The sequence below is a fragment of the Eriocheir sinensis genome, chromosome 2 (genome assembly GCF_024679095.1).
Source record: "Eriocheir sinensis breed Jianghai 21 chromosome 2, ASM2467909v1, whole genome shotgun sequence".
Taxonomy (NCBI): domain Eukaryota; kingdom Metazoa; phylum Arthropoda; class Malacostraca; order Decapoda; family Varunidae; genus Eriocheir; species Eriocheir sinensis.
Window position 1 is genome coordinate 11,237,291 of NC_066510.1, and position 27,635 is coordinate 11,264,925.

At 43.7% G+C, this 27,635-nt stretch overlaps 1 long non-coding RNA gene and 2 pseudogenes across 1 annotated transcript; 2 read left to right on the forward strand and 1 right to left on the reverse strand.

Moving 5' to 3' along the window:
• Positions 1-10,510: 10,510 nt before the first annotated feature.
• LOC126997944 (uncharacterized) lies at positions 10,511-12,010 on the reverse strand (annotated as a pseudogene).
• Positions 12,011-21,080: 9,070 nt separating this feature from the next.
• LOC126997952 (uncharacterized) lies at positions 21,081-23,147 on the forward strand (annotated as a pseudogene).
• Positions 23,148-23,682: 535 nt separating this feature from the next.
• LOC126997960 (uncharacterized) lies at positions 23,683-25,008 on the forward strand. Its single transcript, XR_007752523.1, has 3 exons — positions 23,683-23,793; positions 23,930-24,052; positions 24,128-25,008. It is a non-coding gene; the product is annotated as an uncharacterized LOC126997960 (long non-coding RNA).
• The last annotated feature ends 2,627 nt before the right edge of the window (positions 25,009-27,635 follow it).

Genomic DNA, 27,635 nt, shown 5'->3' on the forward strand with positions numbered 1-27,635 from the left:
CCTTCTCTCTCCGTCCCTTCTCTTCCATTTCCTTTTCATCTCCTTCCCTCCTTCTCTCTCCTTCTCTTCTCTTTCATTTCCTTCTCATCTCCTTCCCTCCTTCTCTCTCCTTCTCTTCTCTTTCATTTCCTTCTCATCTCCTTCCCTCCTTCCCTCTCCTTCTCTTCCATTTCCTTCTCATCTCCTTCCCTCCTTCTCTCTCCTTCTCTTCTCTTTCATTTCCTTCTCATCTCCTTCCCTCCTTCTCTCTCCTTCTCTTCTCTTCCATTTCCTTCTTATCTCCTTCCCTCCTTCCCTTCTCTTCTCTTCCATTTCCTTCTCATCTCCTTCCCTCCTTCCCTCTCCTTCTCTTCTCTTCCATTTCCTTCTCATCTCCTTCCCTCCTTCCCTCTCCTTCTCTTCTCTTCCATTTCCTTCTCATCTCCTTCCCTCCTTCCCTTCTCTTCTCTTCCATTTCCTTCTCATCTCCTTCCCTCCTTCTCTCTCCTCTTCTCTTCCATTTCCTTCTCATCTCCTTCCCTCCTTCTCTCTCCTTCTCTTCTCTTCCATTTCCTTCTCATCTCCTTCCCTCCTTCTCTCTCTTCTTCTCTTCCATTTCCTTTTCATCTCCCTCCCTCTTTCTCTCTCCTTCTCTTCTCTTCCATTTCTTTCTCATCTCCTTCCCTCCTTCTCTCTCCTCTTCTCTTCCATTTCCTTCTCATCTCCTTCCCTCCTTCTCCCTCCTTCTCTTCTATTCCATTTCCTTCTCATCTCCTTCCCTCCTTCTCCCTCCTTCTCTTCTCTTCCATTTCTTTCTTGTCTCCTTCCCTCTCCTCTTCTTTTCTTCCATTTCCTTCTCATCTTCTCTCTCCTTCTCTTTCATTTCCTTCTCATCTCCTTCCCTCCTTTTCTCTCCTCTTTTCTTCTCTTTCATTTCCTTCTCATCTCCATCTCTCCTTTTCTCTCCTTCTCTTCCATTCCCTTCTCATTTCCTTCCTTCCTTCTCTCTCCTTTTCTTCCATTCCCTTCTCATTTCCTTCCCTCCTTCTCTTCCTTCCTTCTTCGTGTCTGTCCTCTTGATCCGCCTGCAATATTATCCGGCTTCTTATATTATGTTTGTTTGTTAGTATGTTTGTTGATATATTTAGTTGTTATTTTATTTGTTTGTTATATTATGTTTGTTTTATTATTGTTATTGTTATGTTTGTTGATTGGTCATATCGTATTACACATTAGGGATATTAATTACTCCACAAAGGTAAGATGTTGGAACGTAATACCCCGTGAACTGTGTATGAATATTTGTAGTGTTTTTATTAATCTTTGTGTTTTAATTTTCACCTAATTTATTCCTCTTCGCGCCGGTTTGCTATTGAACTTTCTCCGCTATCAAAAATATCCATCTGAACAGCTTTACGCACCTTGATAATACAGGTAATATTTCACAGGTAAAGCAGAAATAGCGATACATTTATGAATTGTGATTTATTTTAAGTAAACCACCACCACTACCACCAACACACACACACACACACACACACACACACATCTAGCTACCAAACACTTTTATTAAAATTTCAAATCAGCTTCCTCCATTAGGTCGTATTACACTTTAATATTATAACTGTTTCAGAGGAATAATGACGAAATACAATACGTCCAGAACGTCATTCGAGTCCTCTTTAATTAGTTACCTGTACAGTCTGACTCACCTTGCTACTGCCGTGTGTGTGTGTGTGTGTGTGTGTGTGTGTCAAAGGTAAGATATTAATTACGACACGTATTCAGTTATATCAAGTAACCAATGTTTTAATAATCTTGGTTTATTCTTTACCTGTATTTTGTATCACACGAAGATTAGATTCTTTTCCCCACAAGTCAGATAGATAAAACTACACATTTTTTTCATATGATTTTTTTAACACATTTTTTACACATTTTTTTACGCATTTTTTTACACGTTTTAATAATCTTGGTATATTCCTTAGCTGTATTTTGTATCAAACGAAGATTATAGTTTTTTCCCCATAAGTGAGACAGAGGAAGCTACACATTTTTTTACACAATATTTTTACCCCTTTTTACACAATTTTTACACATTTTTTACTTTTTTACACATTTTTACGCATTTTTTTACACATTTTTCTACACAATATTTTAATAATCTTGGTCTATTCCTTACCTGTATTTAATATCATACGAAGATTATACTTTTTTCCCCACAAGTCAGACAGATAACACCACACATACCTCAAAGGCAAAATATCATCAACGGTTTTAACAATCTTGGCTTACTCTCTACCTTATTCTTAATCACACTCGACGGTTACCATTTCTTTTCCAATTGTTAGGCAGATTAAACCACACATTATTTTTTTTACAGTAAAGGAGAAAGCACAAAAGCAAAATCACGAACGTTTTTGATAATTTTGCTTTACTCTTTACTTGCATTTTGTATCACACACGAGGATTATCATATCGCCACCCTGGTAAGCAGACCGCCTAAGTCATTATTTTCTACTGCTCATGAAATCAGAAAAGAACTGTCATCATCTCATTTGGCTTACGATTTAGGCAGAAATGAAAAGGCCAATTCTAGAAGGTAACGAAGGTAACTCTATAAAAATGGGCGTCACGTGTTGAAAAATTGATGTAGACAAAAACCTGGAAATCGCTGAAAAATGACTTAGGCGATTATTTTATGAGGGTGACTGTATTTTCCACAGGCTAGGCGGATAAAACTACACCCTTTTTTACGTTAAAGGAGGCAGACCAAGGGAAAAAAAAACTTTGTCTCTTTTGTATCACACCCGAGGAGTAGCATTTTTTTACCACGGGTTAGGTAGATATAACAACATGTATTTTTTACAGTAAAGGAAGCAACACAGTGACAAAATATATATACAAAAAAGCCCGTTATAGCAGTGTTATGGCGCTATGCTTTTATTATAATCGTGAAGTATCAATGGCATTATCAAAGTGTCAACAGCATGCGATATCTGAATAGCTCTCATTAGTATTGAGTAAAGCACCCGCATTTTCCAACTGATTTTAGTTAATAATCTCTGTTGTGTCTGCTATAACCAACCTTGGGAGTACATTCATATTGACCTCTCTCTTGGCCATTCCATACTTTTCTCTTCTATAGGAGCAGCGATTAGCGGGCTTTTCTTTCTACACTGATTTTTGTTGTCCTTGAGCTGCTTCCTTTGCTGTAAAAAAATGACACAACCCACACTTATACTACACTTAACAATATTACCCACACTTCTTACACTGAGGTGTGTGTGGATGTCCTTGACGCCAACAAGGCCTTTGACAGAGTGAACTACTGGGAGCTGTTTAATAAACTGCTTGTAAGGGGAACTCCTGGATACATTGTCAAGCTCCTAATGTACTGGTACACTACCCAGGAATTTGCTGTAAAATGAGGGGCTTCCACTTCGCTGCCATTTAAGACAGCCAGTGGTATTCGCCAGGGAGGGATCCTGTCTCCCTACCTGTACAACGTCTACACAAATTACCTCAATGCCGCTCTGCGTGACACAGGCACAGGCTGCCACTTACATGATAGGTGCATCAACTCGCTGAGTTATGCTGATGACATGGTACTGATGGCGCCCACAGTGGAGGCTCTGCAGGACCTTATTGGAGTGTGTCAGGCGTATGCTGCCACGCACGATATTGTCTACAACACCACCAAGACAGAGTGTAAAGTAGTGTCGCCGCCACACTCCAGGGTGGACTATCAGACATCAGCGTGGCTTAGTGGGAGTGGACTTACATTTGTGGATAGATTCACATACCTGGGCCATGTCATCAACAAGGAAAGGACCGATGATGATGACATCAAGAAGTAGACCACCAAGCTCACGGTCATCGGCAACATGCTGCTGAGAAAATTCTTTTGCAGCACCGTCGTGAAGTTGTAGTTATTCAGGAACCACTGCTACTCTCTCTACTGCAACTCACTGTGGTCGCGGCTTAGGGCTGCCTCCGTGAACCGTCTTTGGGTCTGTCACACAGAGTTATATACCTACCTCTGTGCTCCCCCCTCCTCCCCCCTCTCTTCTTCCCCCTCCCCTTCCTCCCGCTGCCTCTCTTCCATCTCACCCTCCTCCGAGGTGCCACCCTTCCTATCCCTCCCCCTCCATCCAGACTCCCTCCCCTTCCCCGTCCTGCTCTCCCTCTTCCCTTATTGAGGCTATATATGTATACATGGAAACATGGAAATGCAGGCAACAGAAAGCCTATTGGCTCATTACGAGGTCGCCCGCTTGGGTGATTTAATCTGCTCGACAGCCACTTGGGGCTTAAGGAGCGGATGAAACCACCTCGATGTTGAGGAGCAGATGAAAGCACCTCGTTATTCAGTTTACTCCCGACGCAGCGAAATGACGGTCGATTCTATATTTGAAGGTATTCGCATTTACTGCTTCTGAGGGAAGATTGTTCCAGTGACGGGTGACTCGGTTTGATAAGAAACTCCTTCCAATGTCTGTGTTACGTCGACTCGACTGAATGGGTAAACCGTTATTTCTATTTCTTGCGTTGGTTTGCAGTTCAAAGAATTTGGAGCAATCGACGTTATTAAACTTTTTCAGGTACTTGAAGACTTGAGTCATATCCTCTCGTAGGCGTCTTTTCTCCAATGTAAAGAGATGGAGTCGCTTGAGTCGTTCCTCGTACGGTTGAGCCCTTAAAGTTGGAATCATCTTCGTGGCGCGTCGTTGAATCCTTTCCAGTAAATCAATGTCCTTTCTGTAACTAGGAGACCAGAACTGTACTGCATACTCGAGGTGCGGTCTTACCATGGAATTATACAAGGATAGCATCACGTCTGGTGTTTTACACTCAAAGTTCCTCGCTATGAACCCGACCATAGTGTTGGCTTTGTATGCATCTGCATCGCCTGCAGAGGTTTCCCATTTATGATGTATGTGTGGTTACTATTTTTGGACCCAATGTGCATGACTTTGCATTTGTCAACACTAAAGGACATCTGCCATTTTTCCGACCATTCGATATTGTAATTGAGGTCTTTCTGAATTATTTCGCAGTCGGTCTTTGTGGGTCTATATGTATATATATATCTCAATAAATGTATCAAATCAAATCAAATCTTCCTTCTCTCCTTCCCCCTCCTCCTCGACCTCCTCTGCCTTGCCCCCACCCACTTCTTTCTCTTCTCATTCTCCCCTGGCCCCTACCCCTTCCTCCTCTCCCTCATCATCCTCTTCGTTCTCCTCCTCCGTGGGCCATTTGAGGTTGTACCTCCCGGCTTCTAGGTGGAGTTTCTGAGGGTTTATCTTATACTCAAGGAATATTTCAGTCTTTTGGTCTCTCAGGAAGGGCGTCTGATACTCTCTAGAGTTGGTGGAGAACACCTGGTGACAGGTGCCACTGGCCAGGCCTCGAAAGGGTCGCAGAGTTGGGTTAGACGTTTCGGAAAGTGGGAACGAATTGCTGGTTCCTCTCCTCCCTTGCCAGCTCTGCTCTGTGTGACTACGCCGGCCCCGTGCTATGGGACAAAACTTCGAGGACAATAGCTGAAAAGCGCCGGGTTGTGAAAGTCTCTCTCGTGACCGAGGCTCAGGACAAGCGATTGGTCTTTGAGGCGTTTTCAAGACCCTGTGGGAGCGAACTCCCAGTGTTGGAGGCATCTAACACAGCAGTATCTAATTTCCATGCACAATTTTTATACAATTCAATTTATGGTCACAATTTAAAGTATTTCGAAAGCGCTTTTAATATTTGCCCAAACTGTTAACTCGCTTAAAATTCTAACAATGCCTTCGAACCTTAAGTGTGACGTCTGTCCCGGACGTTTTGCAGCTCAGTTCTTCCAGCTGAGTAAAACTTGCCGCCTCTGCGTTCAAAGATTACATCTACAGAAGGCTGTGACTGAGTGGAAAGTCAAGCACAATGATCTTGAAAGAAATTTGTAGCCCTTCAGGAATTTGTTTTAACAAATGTGGCAGTGACTCCACTATCGATGGTGGAGAGGCCCTCCACTGAGACTGTGCCCTCTCCATACGACCCTCCTGCTTCACGGGAGGACGTGTTAACTGCCTCACAGGTTGACTCCCAGCCTTCCTCACAGGATAACCCCCAGCCTTCCGCACAGGCGAACCCCAGCCTGCCTCACAGGCTAAACCCCAGCCTGCCTCACAGGCTAACCCCCCGCCTGCCTAACAGAACAACCTCCATCCTGCCTCACAGGCTGACCCCCAGCCTGCCTCACAGGATAAACCCCAGCCTGCCTCACAGGCTAACCCCCAGCCTGCTTCACAGGACAACTCCCAACCTGCCCCACTTTTATTAACGCTACTCTTCCTGCTTCACAGGATGTCGGGTTCCAGCCTGTAAGGAATGGAGCCAAACCGAAGCAGGCAAGCAAGGATTTACTGACCCCCCTACCTTCAATAGGTTCCAGGTGCTGGCAGACACCATAGAGGATGAGTTTGAGACTCGCCTAGTTGGGGACTCCATAGTGCGTGGCCAGCTGGTTGGGTTCTGTGGTCGTTCATCAAACGGCCGCAGAAAACGTTACTGCTATCCAGGTGCCAGACTGGACGACATCACCGCAGCGTGCGATGATGTCACGAGAAATGCCGACCGAAACACCCTCTTTGTCATTCACGCGGGGACAAATGACGTAAAGACAATCTTTCTGAGGAACTGCTTGAGAAATACCGCCGCATGATCAAGCAGAATAAACGTAAAAAGGATTCCACAAACATCATAATCTCAGGAATCCTCCCGAGGGTCGGTGCCGAATCTAGCTTTTACAGTAAGGCCTTCAGCACAAACAACAGACTTCAGTCCCTTTGCTCACAAGAAAACGTCCAGTTCGCTAACTTGTGGAACAATTTTTACTACGATTCGGACTTGTTCCTTCCTGATGGCATTCACTTAAACCCTGTTGGAGCAGCCCGTTTCGGGAGGCTGCTCTGTGACCAAGTGGCTCTTCGAAAGCCAAAAAACGCGGAGGCGAGAACACCAGCAGCTCCACCGTAAGGGTGCACTCAACCCGAAAACTCCTGACTCGAATCACATTAAAGCTTGCTATGTAAACGCTCGTAGCCTACGTAACAAATTTGAAGACTTAGAAGTCCTCGCAGCTACAAATCATTATCACATCATCGGAGTCACAGAATCTTGGATAGACACTTCAAATAGAGATTTCATTGCGGAATATAGATTACCGGGTTATACCATTTTTAGTCATGAAAGAGAGAACAGACAGGGTGGAGGCGTTATCTTTTATATCCACAACTCTCTCCATCCAGTATCCGTGAAAACAGATATTATAACCAATGTAGACACGGTCTTCATTGAAATTAAAAATAAATCTCGTAAAATAGTAATTGGACTTATCTACAGACCGCCAAGGCAGACTCTTGATATCGACCACGCATTAAGTGAATTATTATTAGAAACAAGTAGCAGTTGCGAGGCAGTAATTGTTGGGGACTTTAACTTGCCAGTGAAAAGATGGGGTGAACTGTTGAACTGTCATACAGGGCTCGACCTGTACACAAATTTATTAGAAAGTGATTTACATCAACATGTTCAAGAACCGACTCAGGAAAATAATATACTTGACCTTATCTTTTCAACGACAGCTGATCTAGTTAACGAAGTAAATGTTGGTCCAGTTTTTAGTTCTAGCGATCACCGAACAATCACATTCAGCATCAATATGAAAGAAAGTAAAGTAACTCCTAGTAAAGAAAAGGTGCCTGATTATCAGAGAGCGAATTTCGTAAGACTCCGATCAATTCTAAATAATTCTGACTGGACTGAAATCACGGCGGAAACAGATATTGATAAATCTTGGGGGGCCTTCACCACAATATTGAACAATGCCATAAGCATATGCGTACCCTATCGTAACAGACGTTCAGCTTCTAAGAAGAAACCCAAATGGTGGAATAACGAAATTCAAAATAGCCTATCTCTAAAAAAACGCGTATACAGTAGGTACATATCATCTCAGAGCGAGGCTGACAAACTAGAGTTGGACAGAATTCGCCGCGAAACCAAGAAATTAATAAAACGAAGCAAGAAAAATCTTGAAGAATATATAGCGGAAACAAGTAAATCTAATCCTAAAGAATTTTTCAGCTATGTAAATAATAAAAAGTCACTCACTTGTGGTATCGGACCGCTTGCTAATGAAAATGGTAACAGTAGTTATAATATTGCCATACTGGCTTGTTTTGGCGGGGCAATATGGCGTGGGGCGGGGCGGAATAATCAGCCGTAGTGGCAGGCTATTATATCGGCTTGTTTTGGCGGGGCAAGGGAGCGTGGGGCGGGGCGGAAAACACGTGGGGCGGAGGGCGGAAGGACATCCGTAGTATCCTGCGCCATACCGGCTTGTTTTGGCGGGGCAAGGGAGCGTGGGGCGGGGCGGAATAATCAGCCGTAGTGGCAGGCTATTATATCGGCTTGTTTTGGCGGGGCAAGGGAGCGTGGGGCGGGGCGGAAAACACGTGGGGCGGAGGGCGGAAGGACATCCGTAGTATCCTGCGCCATACCGGCTTGTTTTGGCGGGGCAAGGGAGCGTGGGGCGGGGCGGAAAAACACGTGGGTGGGGGCGGAAGGACATCCGTAGTATCCTGCGCCATAGCGGCTTGTTTGGCGGGGCAATGGCGTGGGGCGGGGCGGAAAAACAGCCGTAGTGGCATGCTGTCATACCGGCTTGTTTTGGCGGGGCAAGGGAGCGTGGGGCGGCGGCGGAAAGACTTCCGTAGTATCCTATGTCATAGCGGCTTGTTTTGGCGGGTCAAGGGAGCGTGGGGCGGGGAGAGGGATCGGCAGTGACATGCTATGGGGAGGGAGGATGTGCTATGGTGCGGTTGGTGGGAGGTGACGAGTCCGGGAGCGGCGAGACATGGGCTGCGCCATGCCTCGTTCTGTCTAAGAGGGAGCGTGTAGGGTGTAGGGTATGCGGTGACCGAACTGGTAGCGTACTGGGTTCACATTCGCCGCGTGGTGGACGACGCGGGTTCGAATCCCCAGGATACCACTCGGATTTTTCAGTCGCCGTCGAGGGGTTTATTAACAAGTAACGGGGATACAGAAATAAACCAGAATCATTTTATAATTTTTATTTAACCACGCAAAAAAGAAAAACACGTCTTAGTAATAACATACAAACACACGCAATTTAGATGGATGCAACTCGTTTCTTTTTCAACAGAGATGGAGGTAAGATCTTGGGTGTAAACGACGGATTGAAGGCAGATTTTTCTTCCTTTGACGGCTGCTTGTCATCCTTTGTCTCCTCCGCAGGATGGAGACGTCAAATCCACGGTGATTTCGGCTGAGGGTACCTTGAGTCGTTCTTTGGAGGGAGATGAGATTCCTGTATGGAGCATCCTCGCAACCTTCAGCTGCCATGCTCAGCATTTCTGCGTCAGCGTTTTCGCCTCGCGGTTTCACCTGGAGAACAGTAATAATTACTCGAACGCCTTAAAGAAATGGATGAGTTATCATTCCATATAGATGCATACATACCGATCTTTGGAGGGGGTGCTTTGTAGTCTGTGATGATACGTTTCTTGTGCTTAACAGCACCACGTCCTTCAGTCTCCCTGCTCGGTGCGTCTGCATCGACACTTTCTCGTATCATGCTTTCATCTGGTGAGTTGCGAGAACAGTAATAATTAATGTTGATTACCAGACCATCTGAAAACAAACAAGAGAGTAAATACAGAATGAGGAAACGGTATTGATGATTTAACAAACCATGTAGATAGCAACTGATGTCACTTACCGAACGTGGTTGACGAGAACCGTTTAGCCATCACGTTGCGTATACACTTCAACTTGCTGGTAAAGTGCGGTTGTAGTAGGTGGACGTCTGGGTTTATGCATCAGTATGAAACCAATTGGCAACCCATACACGCAAGTGTTGCGATAGCAGCTGTTCCTCTAGCATACCTCCAGGTGTTCTCCGCGTCTACCCTCTCTTTAGCATGGCACCATGCTTTACATGATAACGTTGCAAATCTCTCGTCGACAATGCCTTGCGTTACTAAGTAAGCAGAATGTTGTTTCACATTGTGGTAATGGAAAGAGTTTGTATCCCAATCGCGTGATAAGTTTATCATTATAGAAATGCTGTCCTTTCTTAAAGGTTGCATGGAGGGAATACATGACACGTTTAAGGGGTGATGACTGAGGAGATAGCAAAAAGTACATCGTGTAAATGCCACACACAAGGGATTGCAGACCCTGTAATCTATATGCTAATCTATACACCGTCATATACGGATGTACTTGTATAAAGTGATGTAATGACAGTGAATACAACCTTGGATCTAAGTTATAAGTGTCAAAGTAACCGAGTGTTTGAGTTTCATAATGAATGTATATAGCGATCCAGTGACCCATGACTTCTCCCCTTCAGAGTGTTCAGAATAAAGACAATGGGTTTTAGCTGCTGCTTTGCATGTTCAAGCAGCTTACCGACATGACTTTCAGGATGACAACCTAAAAATAATCTTATCCCCCAGTACACCCGCTAATCCTCGTTCGATTTCCAGTGCATTCATTTTATTTTACGCGCGAACCTGACACGTTACTTGACGATGCGCGTCAATTTCAATTATGCCTGTCGTGTCGGCGAAGAATATAATGACGAGATTTCTGTTGTGTCCTTTATTAAAGTTAAAGAGATACGCATGTTTCCATTTTATCGAGGGGAATCCCATTTTCCACGTCTTCTGTGACGAAATTAAAAGCGCATAAGGTTCGACCCGCTGCAAAAGCCGGGAGAGTAAGATTGTTAGTTGTTTCCAAGCCAAGTCCTTCTAGCGTCGAATAAAAGAGTCGAGAGACATGATGGGGAAACTGAGCATGAATATTATAAGCCGTTGACCCATTAATGGTGATATGAGCGTGATTGAGATCCGCGTGAGTGAAATAAAGACCGTTCTTGTTGTAAGAACCAGACATGTTATCCATGTCAACCATAACCATTATCAGATTCTGTGGAATGATTTGTGCAAACGGCAATTCGGCCAGCAAACTCGTTTGATTGATTCCTAAGACATATGTTTTATACAGGGTTCGATTGTATGTATACTGCAAGGATTTCGACGCGAGTGAAGTATTGAGTGACGATAACGCTGATGCGTGCGGCACGACGCGATCGACCCATAGTTTTACTGATTCGAGCGCAAATTTAAAGAGATCTCCATCCTGAGATGTGTTTAGAATCCACGACTTGCTTGCTAATTCCAACCTGATTCTCACATCTGTGCCGTCGAGGAGATACGCGTCTAGACTCGCAATATCTAACAGCAAAGGTGCTGTCATACTAAGACCGTGTGCTTTTATGTTGGCAATCATTTCCTTTTCTTGTTTATTGGCTCCTGTAAAGTACTCGTCACTATACGTGTTCACTATACCTTTTTCACTCTGATCATCACGGAAAAAGAAGGAACTACGTCCAATCGAATCTAACTTTTCTTGGGGGATCGACGTTATCATTTTAACAAAGGCATGATAATTAAAGAGGGCGTTGGATTCTACCATCTGTTCGTTGAGGTAGCAAGTGCAATTTTTAAAAGGGTATTACTAAAGCCGTTAGCAAAAACCACATGATCCGTATCACCAAGCTTCGACCCGTCCACCTTGGTCACGCGCGTCTTCATGTCTATCGAGAGTGTACTGAGATCCAGAAATTGTCCAGGAACGCCTGGAATCCTAAATTCAATATAACTATCATTAATCTCATTATTAGAACCGTCAAGATTAACGGGTAAAATATCGAGTTTGTTTCGAGATGCAATAGAACTTTCTACTGGTCTCACACGCGTCACTCGAGGAAACCCTTCGCTTACGGCGGCTGCGTACTGACGCAGAGAGGTGGTCGTCCCACCCCCCTGTACGTCAAGTCCGTATTCCGCCATCTTCCACGTTAAACTAACGTTTTCATGTTGAATATGTCACTTTTATAACATGTTTTACGTGACCGTCGTTTCGTCTTTCTTTTGCTTGTTTTCTTACGCTTACGGACGCGCCGCCTTGGACTCGTCTTTGACGCTTGCGGACTCCCTTACCTCCCCCTCGGGCAAGTCTTTGTCCAACGCCTTTCAGAGCCGACACGCCTCTGGTTTTTAACGAGTGACGGATATCCCGTCCATCTAACACATCGCCTAATACGTCTTTCCCCATACGCACAGCTTCAGGAGCGACATTTCTCATGAGAAAGGGATGGCTTTTAGCCAGACCGCTCAGTATATTAAAATTCCACCTCCTCTTCTACCTCGCTGAACGGGAGGCGGAGAAATATCCTAATATCCTCTAATCCACCACCTTGCATGACTCTCTAAAAAGAGAGCATCGAAATCATGACGTCCAGGAGGAATGAAAGTACTCCTCATGACTGTCTGTGAATGAATAACCCATCTTCACGAAAAGTGTCGTATTTATTTCTTATTTAGGGCGAATATGCAATAAAAGGGTCATGGTTTTTCCTCGCCCGTAGGTTATACTTTTACCCCTTTGATCGAGCACTCTGACGGAAATCGAATCTATGAAGGTCTTATTAAGAGATTTATATACGAGCTGGCGAAAGTCTCTACCTCCAGCAGCTTCCATGGTAACTGCATCTAATAGATTTACCATTTGCCCGCCATACATCGTGGGTGTTACGCAATCGGCATATATCAATGAAGTCAACCCCACCGTCTTGGCGTGGGGGAAAGGGGGCGGGTATGTATGTAAGATTCTTGACATTGAGATCATCGGACTCATAAAAAGTATAATCCATGGTATGTGCAAATCCTAGACACTGTGCCATTCGGAATCCGAATTTAAGACTGAGTTTACAAAAGTGATCATCACTCGTGCAGATACCCTTGCGAACAATTAGATCTGTCCTCCGTAACAATTTATTATAGCTAAATAAGAATTCCTCACCCTTAAAGTAATGTGTATAGTAACTCTTGAGAAGCTTTGCAAGAGCAAGGGACAGATCGCTATTGATAACATGAATCATGTACCTGGTATCACCTGCCAAGATGTTGCTCTGGGGAACGAAGGTATACAATAAGTATGTATGTTCGGGTTGAAAGTGTGCACTCGCATAAATTTCAATGCGGGCTGAAAAATCGTGCTTGGGTATACTATAAAACGTTTTAGGATACAAGCAGTTCACCATGGCTATTTCATAATCCTTATTTGGGTCAAGGAGTAAAGGAGGTTAAGTCTATTTACAAATTGATGGGGTCTATTATCCGGAAAAATATCCTGTTCCCTAAATTAGTCAAATATATATAATGTTCATCTCCCGCCATGGCTAGCTAGTAACTGATTCGTAAACTAACACAGGATGACATATATACACAATATTCGGAGTACTTTTATTCGAGTGTACAAACAAGAACAGTTTGAATGCCAAAAGGTTCCAGTCTGGTAGCGAGCGTCTCTATTGCAGGCAGATAGTATTCACGCCACTCCTCATCCAATTTTCCACGGCAACCCATTCCTTCGGCAATAATAATTTTTTCCATGTCTTTATGTCCCATGGCCAGCGTGACTAACTTTTTCATGCAGGTCTTGAAATGATGTCGGCGATTGATCTTGGTGTCTTCTTTCAGGCCTTCGACGTAGTGCCAGTCGTGCGATTTGTTAGCGGCCTGCATTGCCTTGACGTTGTCCTCAATCGATGCTCCCCAACCGAACTGCGTCACACAGGCGATAAGAGTCGGAGATTTGTCCGTTCCCAATGGTTCTTGCACGATCAAGGTCCCTGGCTCGTCTCGGGTGCTTACCATCGATCTCGAAAGGTTGTACAGTCGCTTCCTGCGACTATATACACTTTCATGACGATACACTTGATGCAAGTCCTTGATGAGACCAAACGCGTCACAGCCAATAGCATTTACAGCGTAAACCAAAACATTTCTACGACTGGCAAACTCGGCGTCGCAGAGCTTTCCAGTAACGGTTTTGAGTGCCATGGCGACTGTGGTGGAAACAGTACTGACGATCGTTTTATTTCTCGACAGCTGCAAACCATCGCCTGGGTTAACAGATGTCGCCATTCATCCGCGGACGGATGTAGTTATCCAATCAGGTTTCCCTATCGATCTTTTCTCCCCGACAGATGTAAGTAATCCGGTATTGTCGTGTATTCGATGTAGATCTCCGATATGATTAGTAAGCAAGCCATGACCTACCAACGAGTTGCTTTTTTCTTTGTCTGACATTTCTTATGGCATCAGGAGATAGTTGAGTGAGGCGAAAGAGCATGGAAAGCAAAGACTGCTCCTCACTCGAGAATTTACCTTTGGGATTGCCCAGGTTATTAATCAAATGTATAATATTCAGACCGGAAAAGGGCGGTAAAAAATTACCCTTTTCATCCCAGGCTATATTAGGTTTTCCATCCAGTAACTTCATGAGCGATACTCCATATTCCCGATAAGCGGGATTCACCGCAACACGAATCAAGTCGTCTAGCGGTGGATTTGTACGCGAAGGTAAAGAAGATCTGTGACTTAGACGCGGGGGTACGGATGGAGTAGTGACGACAGGAGCGGGAGCGGTAGAAACGGCGGCAGGGGCGGTAGCGTTCGTATTGTACATGTATTTTCAGCGATGGACACTGGAACAAGGCAATATTCTTTCATTTTGGCAGTAAACCTGAAATCACCGACGTAACAAGTGGTAGAAGAGTCATCAAAATACTACCCCCTCTTTGCGAGAGTAAGATTGCTTTTTTTTTAAAGACGGGAGTCTTTTTTAAGGCCACTGCACGAATGTCTTTCCTAAATTTCTTCAATTTGTTTATTACGTTAGTCTTATCCGTCAGTCGCTTTTTTAAAAAATTAGAGAAAATTTCAGATATGCATTCAATTTCCTTATTTTTAAGTCCTTTTATCAGATCCGTTATAAGTGTTGGGGATAAAAGACAGAGTAGAAAAATCATGTCTTTATTCTGCAGAATAAGGGTTCTTGCGTCATACCTTAGCAAAGCAGAAGCATCTATCCAACTGTCGAATTTACTAGGATAACCCCTCCAATGTACCCTGTATTGTTTCTTTCCTCGATAAGTCCTAGTCTTCAGAATATCAACTTGATAAGTTTCCGGTAAGGAAGACTTAATGAGTTCATCCAGGTAAAATGCACCTTTACTTCTTCGCCCTCCAAATCCTTTAAATAATACGTAGGAACTGTTTGGGATGTATCAATACGGGTGATTTTAAATAACTCCTCCGTATTGTTGACGGTGTAAGCCTTATTAAATTTGAACTGCGTTCGTGAGACCGATTGTAGACGTACTATGTCTCCCACCGTCAAATCAGAACTGACGCGATTCTTTATAGTGGGACGGTTTAAATACATGCGTTTAAACTGTGCTTTGATTTGAGACAGGTTACGTATTTCATGTACCTGTTTCGGGGTTTGTTGCAAGCCTAAACCGGTATGGGGTGTGCGATTGTATGCATTCACCAGGGACGGAGGATATGAATGTACGTTAGCGTATTGTGTAAAGTTAAATACTTATAAATCTTGGTTTTAATGGTACGGATAACCCGCTCGGCCAGAGATGCTTTCGTTTCGCGTGAATAATTTGAGTATAACAACACGCGTTTCGACGATAAATAGTCCTTCACTCGTCTGTTATAAAATTCGGTTCCTAAATCTGTAAAGAGGCGACTTGTACCTTTAGATTCTTCTGTCTCTAAAATGGACTGTAACGCAGACAGTGTACTTTGTCCTGATTTACTGGTAAGAGGTGCCACTTGTAAATACCTGCTAAAGACATCCAAACAGAATAATATATATTTGAAACCTCTATTAAATTTTTGGAGGGCGGAAAAGTCTCCTAGGTCACATGTCATGATGACTCGGGGTTTTGGGGCGAGAATTTTTCGACGGGGGAAGCGTTTTCTCGTCGGTTTATGGAGTGTGTATGTACGACTTTGCTGAAGAAAATCTTTGACATCACGCAATGTTATGTTCTTCTTACGTTTCCTCGCCTCCTTGTACAACTGACGTACTCCCCCTAAACCGGCTGGGTTATTAACATCGTGATAAATATCATTCAATATGTCAGTAGTATTCATAACAGGAAGACTTTTTCACACAGTCCCTCGTTTACGATATTGGTACGCAGCTGTAGTTCTTCAGGTGTGTGTGGTGCCAAGTCACATAGAAGATAACCGTGGGTTTGTTTCAGAACAGTATAAAAAAGAAAACCCTGTCAAGGTTTGATGATAAACGTTATTACGTCAATCAAAACGTCACTCGTGCGTACTACCACCCCAATAATGAGCAAGTGACAGAAGAAGAAGAAGAAGAAGAAGAAGAAGAAGAAGAAGAAGAAGAAGAAGAAGAAGAAGAGGAGGAGGAGGAGGAGGAGGAGGAGGAGGAGGAGGAGGATGAGGTAGGTCGGGTGAACACAGCATTATGGCGAGAGAGAGAGAAATTATCGGATCTGTATTTTACTGCAGAAACACTTCACACTCAACCGCACAATGCAAAGAGACAACGCACTAATACTATGAATTAATATTAAGAGACGTGCAATAGAAGAGGTGTCATTCCAATGCAGCAAACCAAACACGAACCTATGACGTGATCATTGGGAAAACGGTTGGAAGAGGAACAGCTGTGAATGTACACAAGTGTCATCTACATGATCAGGGGGAGGGGGATGGGGTAGGTGTTATCGATTTAACCGTTGGACGGTTAGAGAAGGGACAGATGCAAAGCAACTCCTGTTAATAATAAGTATGTATGTATGTATGTATGTATTGTTATATACAATAAATTACTGTAATTTGTTAAGGTTGTTTTAGTATACCTCAATAACAGTCATGGATAAGACGTTCCGCGAAGAGAGTCTGAACTTATTTAGACATCCAGCACGAATTATTATTGCCGGATATACAAATTCTGGAAAAACGCATCTGTGCACTAAAATTGTTGAGAAGTATCATGAGGTGTTTAGTAGAATAATAATATGTGGTGTTACTTCACATCCACTGCAAAATAATGGCAGTATTAAAGACAAACTCGAGTTACACAAAGATATTATCGACCCCGCCGATGAAATCACTCCATATACAGACCCCCAGGCACACAGTCTTTTGATATTAGACGATAATTTTCTATCCTCAGCCAATTCTCTGGCGGTTGTAAACAGTTTTATCAAGGAAGACATCAAAATCTTTCTGTTATATTTATTGTCCAAAATATTTTCTTCCAAGGCAAGTTCGCCTGAAGTATTGGCTTAAATACTTCCCACTATATTCTCATGAAAACAGAGATATCCACCAGGTGCAGTGTTTAGGAAGACAGATCTTTGGACGAGAACGTGCAAAAGCTTTTGTGGAAATTTATAAAATACTGTTCTGAAACAAACCCACGGTTATCTTCTATGTGACTTGGCACCACACACCTGAAGAACTACAGCTGCGTACCAATATCGTAAACGAGGGACTGTGTGAAAAAGTCTTCCTGTTATGAATACTACTGACATATTGAATGATATTTATCACGATGTTAATAACCCAGCCGGTTTAGGGGGAGTACGTCAGTTGTACAAGGAGGCGAGGAAACGTAAGAAGAACATAACATTGCGTGATGTCAAAGATTTTCTTCAGCAAAGTCGTACATACACACTCCATAAACCGACGAGAAAACGCTTCCCCGTCGAAAATTCTCGCCCCAAAACCCCGAGTCATCATGACATGTGACCTAGGAGACTTTCCGCCCTCCAAAAATTTAATAGAGGTTTCAAATATATATTATTCTGTTTGGATGTCTTTAGCAGGTATTTACAAGTGGCACCTCTTACCAGTAAATCAGGACAAAGTACACTGTCTGCGTTACAGTCCATTTTAGAGACAGAAGAATCTAAAGGTACAAGTCGCCTCTTTACAGATTTAGGAACCGAATTTTATAACAGACGAGTGAAGGACTATTTATCGTCGAAACGCGTGTTGTTATACTCAAATTATTCACGCGAAACGAAAGCATCTCTGGCCGAGCGGGTTATCCGTACCATTAAAACCAAGATTTATAAGTATTTAACTTTACACAATACGCTAACGTACATTCATATCCTCCCGTCCCTGGTGAATGCATACAATCGCACACCCCATACCGGTTTAGGCTTGCAACAAACCCCGAAACAGGTACATGAAATACGTAACCTGTCTCAAATCAAAGCACAGTTTAAACGCATGTATTTAAACCGTCCCACTATAAAGAATCGCGTCAGTTCTGATTTGACGGTGGGAGACATAGTACGTCTACAATCGGTCTCACGAACGCAGTTCAAATTTAATAAGGCTTACACCGTCAACAATACGGAGGAGTTATTTAAAATCACCCGTATTGATACATCCCAAACAGTTCCTACGTATTATTTAAAGGATTTGGAGGGCGAATAAGTAAAGGTGCATTTACCGGGATGAACTCATTAAGTCTTCCTTACCGGAAACTTATCAAGTTGATATTCTGAAGACTAGGACTTATCGAGGAAAGAAACAATACAGGGTACATTGGAGGTTATCCTAGTAAATTCGACAGTTGGATAGATGCTTCTGCTTTGCTAAGGTATGACGCAAGAACCCTTATTCTGCAGCATAAAGACCTGATTTTTCTACTCAGTCAGTTATCCCCCAAACTGAGAAAGGATCTGATAAAAGGACTGAAAAAGAAGGAAATTGAATGCATATCTGAAATTTTCTCTAATTTTTTAAAAAAGCGACTGACGGATAAGACTAACGTAATAAACAAATTGAAGAAATTTAGGAAAGACATTCGTGCAGTGGCCTTAAAAAAGACTCCCGTCTTTAAAAAAAAAGCAATCTTACTCTCGCAAAGAGGGGGTAGTATTTTGATGACTCTTCTACCACTTGTTACGTCGGTGATTTCAGGTTTACTGCCAAAATGAAAGAATATTGCCTTGTTCCAGTGTCCATCGCTGAAAAATACATGTACAATACGAACGCTACCGCCCCCGCCGCCGTTTCTACCGCTCCCGCTCCCGCTGTCGTCACTACTCCATCCGTACCCCCGCGTCTAAGTCACAGATCTTCTTTACCTTCGCGTACAAATCCACCGCTAGACGACTTGATTCGTGTTGCGGTGAATCCCGCTTATCGGGAATATGGAGTATCGCTCATGAAGTTACTGGATGGAAAACCTAATATAGCCTGGGATGAAAAGGGTAATTTTTTACCGCCCTTTTCCGGTCTGAATATTATACATTTGATTAATAACCTGGGCAATCCCAAAGGTAAATTCTCGAGTGAGGAGCAGTCTTTGCTTTCCATGCTCTTTCGCCTCACTCAACTATCTCCTGATGCCATAAGAAATGTCAGACAAAGAAAAAAGCAACTCGTTGGTGGGTCATGGCTTGCTTACTAATCATATCGGAGATCTACATCGAATACACGACAATACCGGATTACTTACATCTGTCGGGGAGAAAAGATCGATAGGGAAACCTGATTGGATAACTACATCCGTCCGCGGATGAATGGCGACATCTGTTAACCCAGGCGATGGTTTGCAGCTGTCGAGAAATAAAACGATCGTCAGTACTGTTTCCACCACAGTCGCCATGGCACTCAAAACCGTTACTGGAAAGCTCTGCGACGCCGAGTTTGCCAGTCGTAGAAATGTTTTGGTTTACGCTGTAAATGCTATTGGCTGTGACGCGTTTGGTCTCATCAAGGACTTGCATCAAGTGTATCGTCATGAAAGTGTATATAGTCGCAGGAAGCGACTGTACAACCTTTCGAGATCGATGGTAAGCACCCGAGACGAGCCAGGGACCTTGATCGTGCAAGAACCATTGGGAACGGACAAATCTCCGACTCTTATCGCCTGTGTGACGCAGTTCGGTTGGGGAGCATCGATTGAGGACAACGTCAAGGCAATGCAGGCCGCTAACAAATCGCACGACTGGCACTACGTCGAAGGCCTGAAAGAAGACACCAAGATCAATCGCCGACATCATTTCAAGACCTGCATGAAAAAGTTAGTCACGCTGGCCATGGGACATAAAGACATGGAAAAAATTATTATTGCCGAAGGAATGGGTTGCCGTGGAAAATTGGATGAGGAGTGGCGTGAATACTATCTGCCTGCAATAGAGACGCTCGCTACCAGACTGGAACCTTTTGCATTCAAACTGTTCTTGTTTGTACACTCGAATAAAAGTACTCCGAATATTGTGTATATATGTCATCCTGTGTTAGTTTACGAATCAGTTACTAGCTAGCCATGGCGGGAGATGAACATTATATATATTTGACTAATTTAGGGAACAGGGATATTTTTCCGGATAATAGACCCCATCAATTTGTAAATAGACTTAACCCTCCTTTACTCCTTGACCCAAATAAGGATTATGAAATAGCCATGGTGAACTGCTTGTATCCTAAAACGTTTTATAGTATACCCAAGCACGATTTTTCAGCCCGCATTGAAATTTATGCGAGTGCACACTTTCAACCCGAACATACATACTTATTGTATACCTTCGTTCCCCAGAGCAACATCTTGGCAGGTGATACCAGGTACATGATTCATGTTATCAATAGCGATCTGTCCCTTGCTCTTGCAAAGCTTCTCAAGAGTTACTATACACATTACTTTAAGGGTGAGGAATTCTTATTTAGCTATAATAAATTGTTACGGAGGACAGATCTAATTGTTCGCAAGGGTATCTGCACGAGTGATGATCACTTTTGTAAACTCAGTCTTAAATTCGGATTCCGAATGGCACAGTGTCTAGGATTTGCACATACCATGGATTATACTTTTTATGAGTCCGATGATCTCAATGTCAAGAATCTTACATACATACCGCCCCTTTCCCCACGCCAAGACGGTGGGGTTGACTTCGCCTTGATCTATGCCGATTGCGTAACCCCCACGATGTATGGCGGGCAAATGGTAAATCTATTAGATGCAGTTACCATGGAAGCTGCTGGAGGTAGAGACTTTCGCCAGCTCGTATATAAATCTCTTAATAAGACCTTCATAGATTCGATTTCCGTCAGAGTGCTCGATCAAAGGGTAAAAGTATAACCTACGGGCGAGGAAAAACCATGACCCTTTTATTGCATATTCGCCCTAAATAAGAAATAAATACGACACTTTTCGTGAAGATGGGTTATTCATTCACAGACAGTCATGAGGAGTACTTTCATTCCTCCGGGACGTCATGATTTCGATGCTCTCTTTTTAGAGAGTCATGCAAGGGGTGGTGGATTAGAGGATATTAGGATATTTCTCCCGCCTCCCGTTCAGCGAGGTAGAAGAGGAGGTGGAATTTTTAATATACTGAGCGGTCTGGCTAAAAAAGCCATCCCTTTTCTCATGAGAAATGTCGCTCCCGAAGCTGTGCGTATGGGGAAAGACGTATTAGGCGATGTGTTAGATGGACGGGATATCCGTCACTCGTTAAAAACCAGAGGCGTGTCGGCTCTGAAAGGCGTTGGACAAAGACTTGCCCGAGGGGGAGGTAAGGGAGTCCGCAAGCGTCAAAGACGAGTCCAAGGCGGGCGCGTCCGTAAGCGTAAGAAAACAAGCAAAAGAAAGACGAAACGACGGTCACGTAAAACATGTTATAAAAGTGACATATTCAACATGAAAACGTTAGTTTAACGTGGAAGATGGCGGAATACGGACTTGACGTACAGGGGGGTGGGACGACCACCTCTCTGCGTCAGTACGCAGCCGCCGTAAGCGAAGGGTTTCCTCGAGTGACGCGTGTGAGACCAGTAGAAAGTTCTATTGCATCTCGAAACAAACTCGATATTTTACCCGTTAATCTTGACGGTTCTAATAATGAGATTAATGATAGTTATATTGAATTTAGGATTCCAGGCGTTCCTGGACAATTTCTGGATCTCAGTACACTCTCGATAGACATGAAGACGCGCGTGACCAAGGTGGACGGGTCGAAGCTTGGTGATACGGATCATGTGGTTTTTGCTAACGGCTTTAGTAATACCCTTTTTAAAAATTGCACTTGCTACCTCAACGAACAGATGGTAGAATCCAACGCCCTCTTTAATTATCATGCCTTTGTTAAAATGATAACGTAGATACCCCAAGAAAAATTAGATTCGATTTGACGTAGTTCCATCTTTTCCGTGATGATCAGAGTGAAAAGGTATAGTGAACACGTATAGTGACGAGTACTTTACAGGAGCCAATAAACAAGAAAAGGAAATGATTGCCAACATAAAAGCACACGGTCTTAGTATGACAGCACCTTTGCTGTTAGATATTGCGAGTCTAGACGCGTATCTCCTCGACGGCACAGATGTGAGAATCAGGTTGGAATTAGCAAGCAAGTCGTGGATTCTAAACACATCTCAGGATGGAGATCTCTTTAAATATGCGCTCTAATCAGTAAAACTATGGGTCGATCGCGTCGTGCCACGCATCAGCGTTATCGTCACTCAATACTTCACTCGCGTCGAAATCCTTGCAGTATACATACAATCGAACCCTGTATAAAACATATGTCTTAGGAATCAATCAAACGAGTTTGCTGGCCGAATTGCCGTTTGCACAAATCATTCCACAGAATCTGATAATGGTTATGGTTGACATGGATAACATGTCTGGTTCTTACAACAAGAACGGTCTTTATTTCACTCACGCGGATCTCAATCACGCTCATATCACCATTAATGGGTCAACGGCTTATAATATTCATGCTCAGTTTCCCCATCATGTCTCTCGACTCTTTTATTCGACGCTAGAAGGACTTGGCTTGGAAACAACTAACAATCTTACTCTCCCGGCTTTTGCAGCGGGTCGAACCTTATGCGCTTTTAATTTCGTCACAGAAGACGTGGAAAATGGGATTCCCTCGATAAAATGGAAACATGCGTATCTCTTTAACTTTTAATAAAGGACACAACAGAAATCTCGTCATTATATTCTTCGCCGACACGACAGGCATAATTGAAATTGACGCGCATCGTCAAGTAACGTGTCAGGTTCGCGCGTAAAATAAAATGAATGCACTGGAAATCGAACGAGGATTAGCGGGTGTACTGGGGGATAAGATTATTTTTTTAGGTTGTCATCCTGAAAGTCATGTCGGTAAGCTGCTTGAACATGCAAAGCAGCAGCTAAAACCCATTGTCTTTATTCTGAACACTCTGAAGGGGAGAAGTCATGGGTCACTGGATCGCTATATACATTCATTATGAAACTCAAACACTCAGTTACTTTGACACTTATAACTTAGATCCAAGGTTGTATTCACTGTCATTACATCACTTTATACAAGTACATCCGTATATGACGGTGTATAGATTAGCATATAGATTACAGGGTCTGCAATCCCTTGTGTGTGGCATTTACACGATGTACTTTTGCTATCTCCTCAGTCATCACCCCTTAAACGTGTCATGTATTCCTCCATGCAACCTTTAAGAAAGGACAGCATTTCTATAATGATAAACTTATCACGCGATTGGGATACAAACTCTTTCCATTACCACAATGTGAAACAACATTCTGCTTACTTAGTAACGCAAGGCATTGTCGACGAGAGATTTGCAACGTTATCATGTAAAGCATGGTGCCATGCTAAAGAGAGGGTAGACGCGGAGAACACCTGGAGGTATGCTAGAGGAACAGCTGCTATCGCAACACTTGCGTGTATGGGTTGCCAATTGGTTTCCATACTGATGCATATAAACCCAGACGTCCACCTACTACAACCGCACTTTACCAGCAAGTTGAAGTGTATACGCAACGTGATGGCTAAACGGTTCTCGTCAACCACGTTCGGTAAGTGACATCAGTTGCTATCTACATGGTTTGTTAAATCATCAATACCGTTTCCTCATTCTGTATTTACTCTCTTGTTTGTTTTCAGATGGTCTGGTAATCAACATTAATTATTACTGTTCTCGCAACTCACCAGATGAAAGCATGATACGAGAAAGTGTCGATGCAGACGCACCGAGCAGGGAGACTGAAGGACGTGGTGCTGTTAAGCACAAGAAACGTATCATCACAGACTACAAAGCACCCCCTCCAAAGATCGGTATGTATGCATCTATATGGAATGATAACTCATCCATTTCTTTAAGGCGTTCGAGTAATTATTACTGTTCTCCAGGTGAAACCGCGAGGCGGGAAAACGCTGACGCAGAAATGCTGAGCATGGCAGCTGAAGGTTGCGAGGATGCTCCATACAGGAATCTCATCTCCCCTCCAAAGAACGACTCCAAGGTACCCTCAGCCGAAATCACCGTGGATTTGACGCCTCCATCCCCTGCGGAGGAGACAAAGGATGACAAGCAGCCGTCAAAGGAAGAAAAATCTGCCTTCAATCCGTCGTTTACACCCAAGATCTTACCTCCATCTCTGTTGAAAAAGAAACGAGTTGCATCCATCTAAATTGCGTGTGTTTGTATGTTATTACTAAGACGTGTTTTTCTTTTTTGCGTGGTTAAATAAAAATTATAAAATGATTCTGGTTTATTTCTGTATCCCCGTTACTTGTTAATAAACCCCTCGACGGCGACTGAAAAATCCGAGTGGTATCCTGGGGATTCGAACCCGCGTCGTCCACCACGCGGCGAATGTGAACCCAGTACGCTACCAGTTCGGTCACCGCATACCCTACACCCTACACGCTCCCTCTTAGACAGAACGAGGCATGGCGCAGCCCATGTCTCGCCGCTCCCGGACTCGTCACCTCCCACCAACCGCACCATAGCACATCCCTCGCTCCCTCCCCATAGCATGTCACTGCCGATCCCTCTCTGTCCCGCCCCACGCTCCCTTGACCCGCCAAAACAAGCCGCTATGACATAGGATACTACGGAAGTCTTTCCGCCTCCGCCCCACGCTCCCTTGCCCCGCCAAAACAAGCCGGTATGACAGCCTGCCACTACGGCTGTTTTTCCGCCCCGCCCCACGCGCCATTGCCCCGCCAAAACAAGCCGCTATGGCGCAGGATACTACGGATGTCCTTCCGCCCCCCCACCCACGTGTTTTTCCGCCCCGCCCCACGCGCCCATGCCCCCCCAAAAAAAGCCGCTATGGCGCAGGATACTACGGATGTCCTTCCGCCCTCCGCCCCACGTGTTTTCCGCCCCGCCCCACGCTCCCTTGCCCCGCCAAAACAAGCCGATATAATAGCCTGCCACTACGGCTGATTATTCCGCCCCGCCCCACGCTCCCTTGCCCCGCCAAAACAAGCCGGTATGGCGCAGGATACTACGGATGTCCTTCCGCCCTCCGCCCCACGTGTTTTCCGCCCCGCCCCACGCTCCCTTGCCCCGCCAAAACAAGCCGATATAATAGCCTGCCACTACGGCTGATTATTCCGCCCCGCCCCACGCCATATTGCCCCGCCAAAACAAGCCAGTATGGCAATATTATAACTACTGGTAACCACACGAACGATGAAAATGAAATGGCTACAATCCTAAATAACTTTTTCGCATCCGTATTTACCGACGAAGATTGTTTATCACCTCAACCGCCGGAGGTTAGAAGGACCGAAAAGATGTTAAGTGGCGTGCTCATCGTAGAAAGTGACATTTTACGCACAATTGAAAAGATTAAAGTAAGCAAAGCTCCTGGTCCAGACAAAATTACCCCTAGGGTCTTAAAAGAAATCAAACATCAAATTTGTAAACCGCTCTCCATCATATTCAATAAATCTTTAACAGCTGGAAAAGTTCCGTCGGATTTGAAACTTGCAAATGTCACACCAATTTTCAAAAAGGGGGACAAGTCTCATCCAGGAAACTATCGACCAATTAGCCTGACATCTATTGTTTGTAAGTTAATGGAGACTATCATTCGCGACAATATGGTGAAATTCTTCGAAGAAAATAATATAATAAATAATTCGCAACATGGCTTCCGTAGTAAACGTTCGTGTTTGACTAACTTACTTGATTTTTTTCACTATATTTTTGAGGTGTTCGATGAAAGCAGATCAGTAGATATCATATATCTGGATTTTCAAAAGGCATTTGATAAGGTCCCCCACCAACGATTGCTCAGCAAACTACTGGCGCACGGTATCTCAGGTAACATTCACAATTGGCTTGCGGACTGGCTCTCTGAGCGGAAACAGAGAGTAGTTCTAAACGGTGTTACATCTAACTGGCTCGATGTCAAAAGCGGCGTACCTCAAGGATCAGTGCTTGGCCCCATGCTCTTCTTAATTTATGTTAATGATATCGATGATGGACTCATTTGCAAAGTATCAAAATTTGCTGATGACACAAAAATTGCTAGTAAAGTAACTGCGATACTCGACGAAGAAGCTTTACAATCAGATATAGATCGACTTGCACGTTGGGCCAATCAATGGCAAATGAAATTTAACGTTGAGAAATGTAAAGTGTTGCACATCGGAAAAAATAACAATTGCGTTCGGTACGTAATGAATGGCCAACAACTTTCTGCAGTAAGTAAAGAAAAGGATCTTGGAATCACTATATCAAGCGATTTAAAGCCCGGTCAGCATTGTTCAGAGGTAGTTAAAACTGCAAACAAATTGGTTGGCTTCATCGGACGAGTCTTTAATAATAAATCGGAAAAGTAATATTAAAACTGTATAATTCGTTGGTTCGACCCCGTCTAGAGTACTGTGTACAGTTTTGGTCTCCCTACTACAGAAAAGACATAGAAAAGTTGGAACGGGTCCAACGAAGAGTAACAAAGATGATTCCTAGGTTGAGAAATTTGTCATATGAACAAAGGCTTAAAGAAGTAAATTTATTCAGCCTATCAAAACGAAGAATGCGAGGCGATCTAATAGAAGTGTTTAAAATGTTCAAAGGATTCAGTGATATTAATGCGGAAGATTACTTTACAATTGATCGATCAAATAGAACAAGAAGAAATCACAATTTGAAGATAAGTGGTAAAAGATTCTCGTCGCACGAAGCTAAACACTTCTTCTTCAATCGAGTTGTTAATGTTTGGAACTCTCTACCTTGTGATGTCGTTGATAGTACAACAGTTACGGCCTTCAAGAATAGATTAGACAAGTGTTTTGAATCCAACCAGCAACTAAGATATTACTCATTGTCGTAATAACGTTAAGTTCTTTCGAATACTGGTGTCCTTGTCCGCTTTTATTGCCCGGTTAGTGGTAGCAGAAATGGTAGTTCTTTCCTCTTTCCTACATAAATTCCATGCAGCTTTGACATGCTGCATGGTTCTTTTTCCTTTCCTGCCAGCTTTGGCTGGAGGGATGGGGGGGTGGGGAGGAGCCTTCGCCTTTGCTGTCCTTCATCTTCCACCTTTGATTAGATAGTTAGTGTAGCTTGTCACAAACAACCTCGAAAGGACCAGCAGGTCTGCTGTTGTTTGTTCTTCCTTTGTGTTCCTTTGTGTTCCTCCCCGCTATCTCTTCCGCTACAGCCGCTACCCTCCCCCCTACCTACCCTCTTCCCCGTTCCACACAGTCCCACCCTGTTACCACCCCTCCCTCTCTCTCCCCACCCCTTCCTCCTGTTTCAGCTTTTCTTCCCGCCCCTGGCGCCGTTCCTAGGAAAGTCTTAATTGTGGGGGACAGTCAAGTTAGGCTCATTGTACTTTTGTTCAAGGGATAAGGGGAATAGACTTAGAGTTTGCTTTCCCGGGGCAGGTATTCA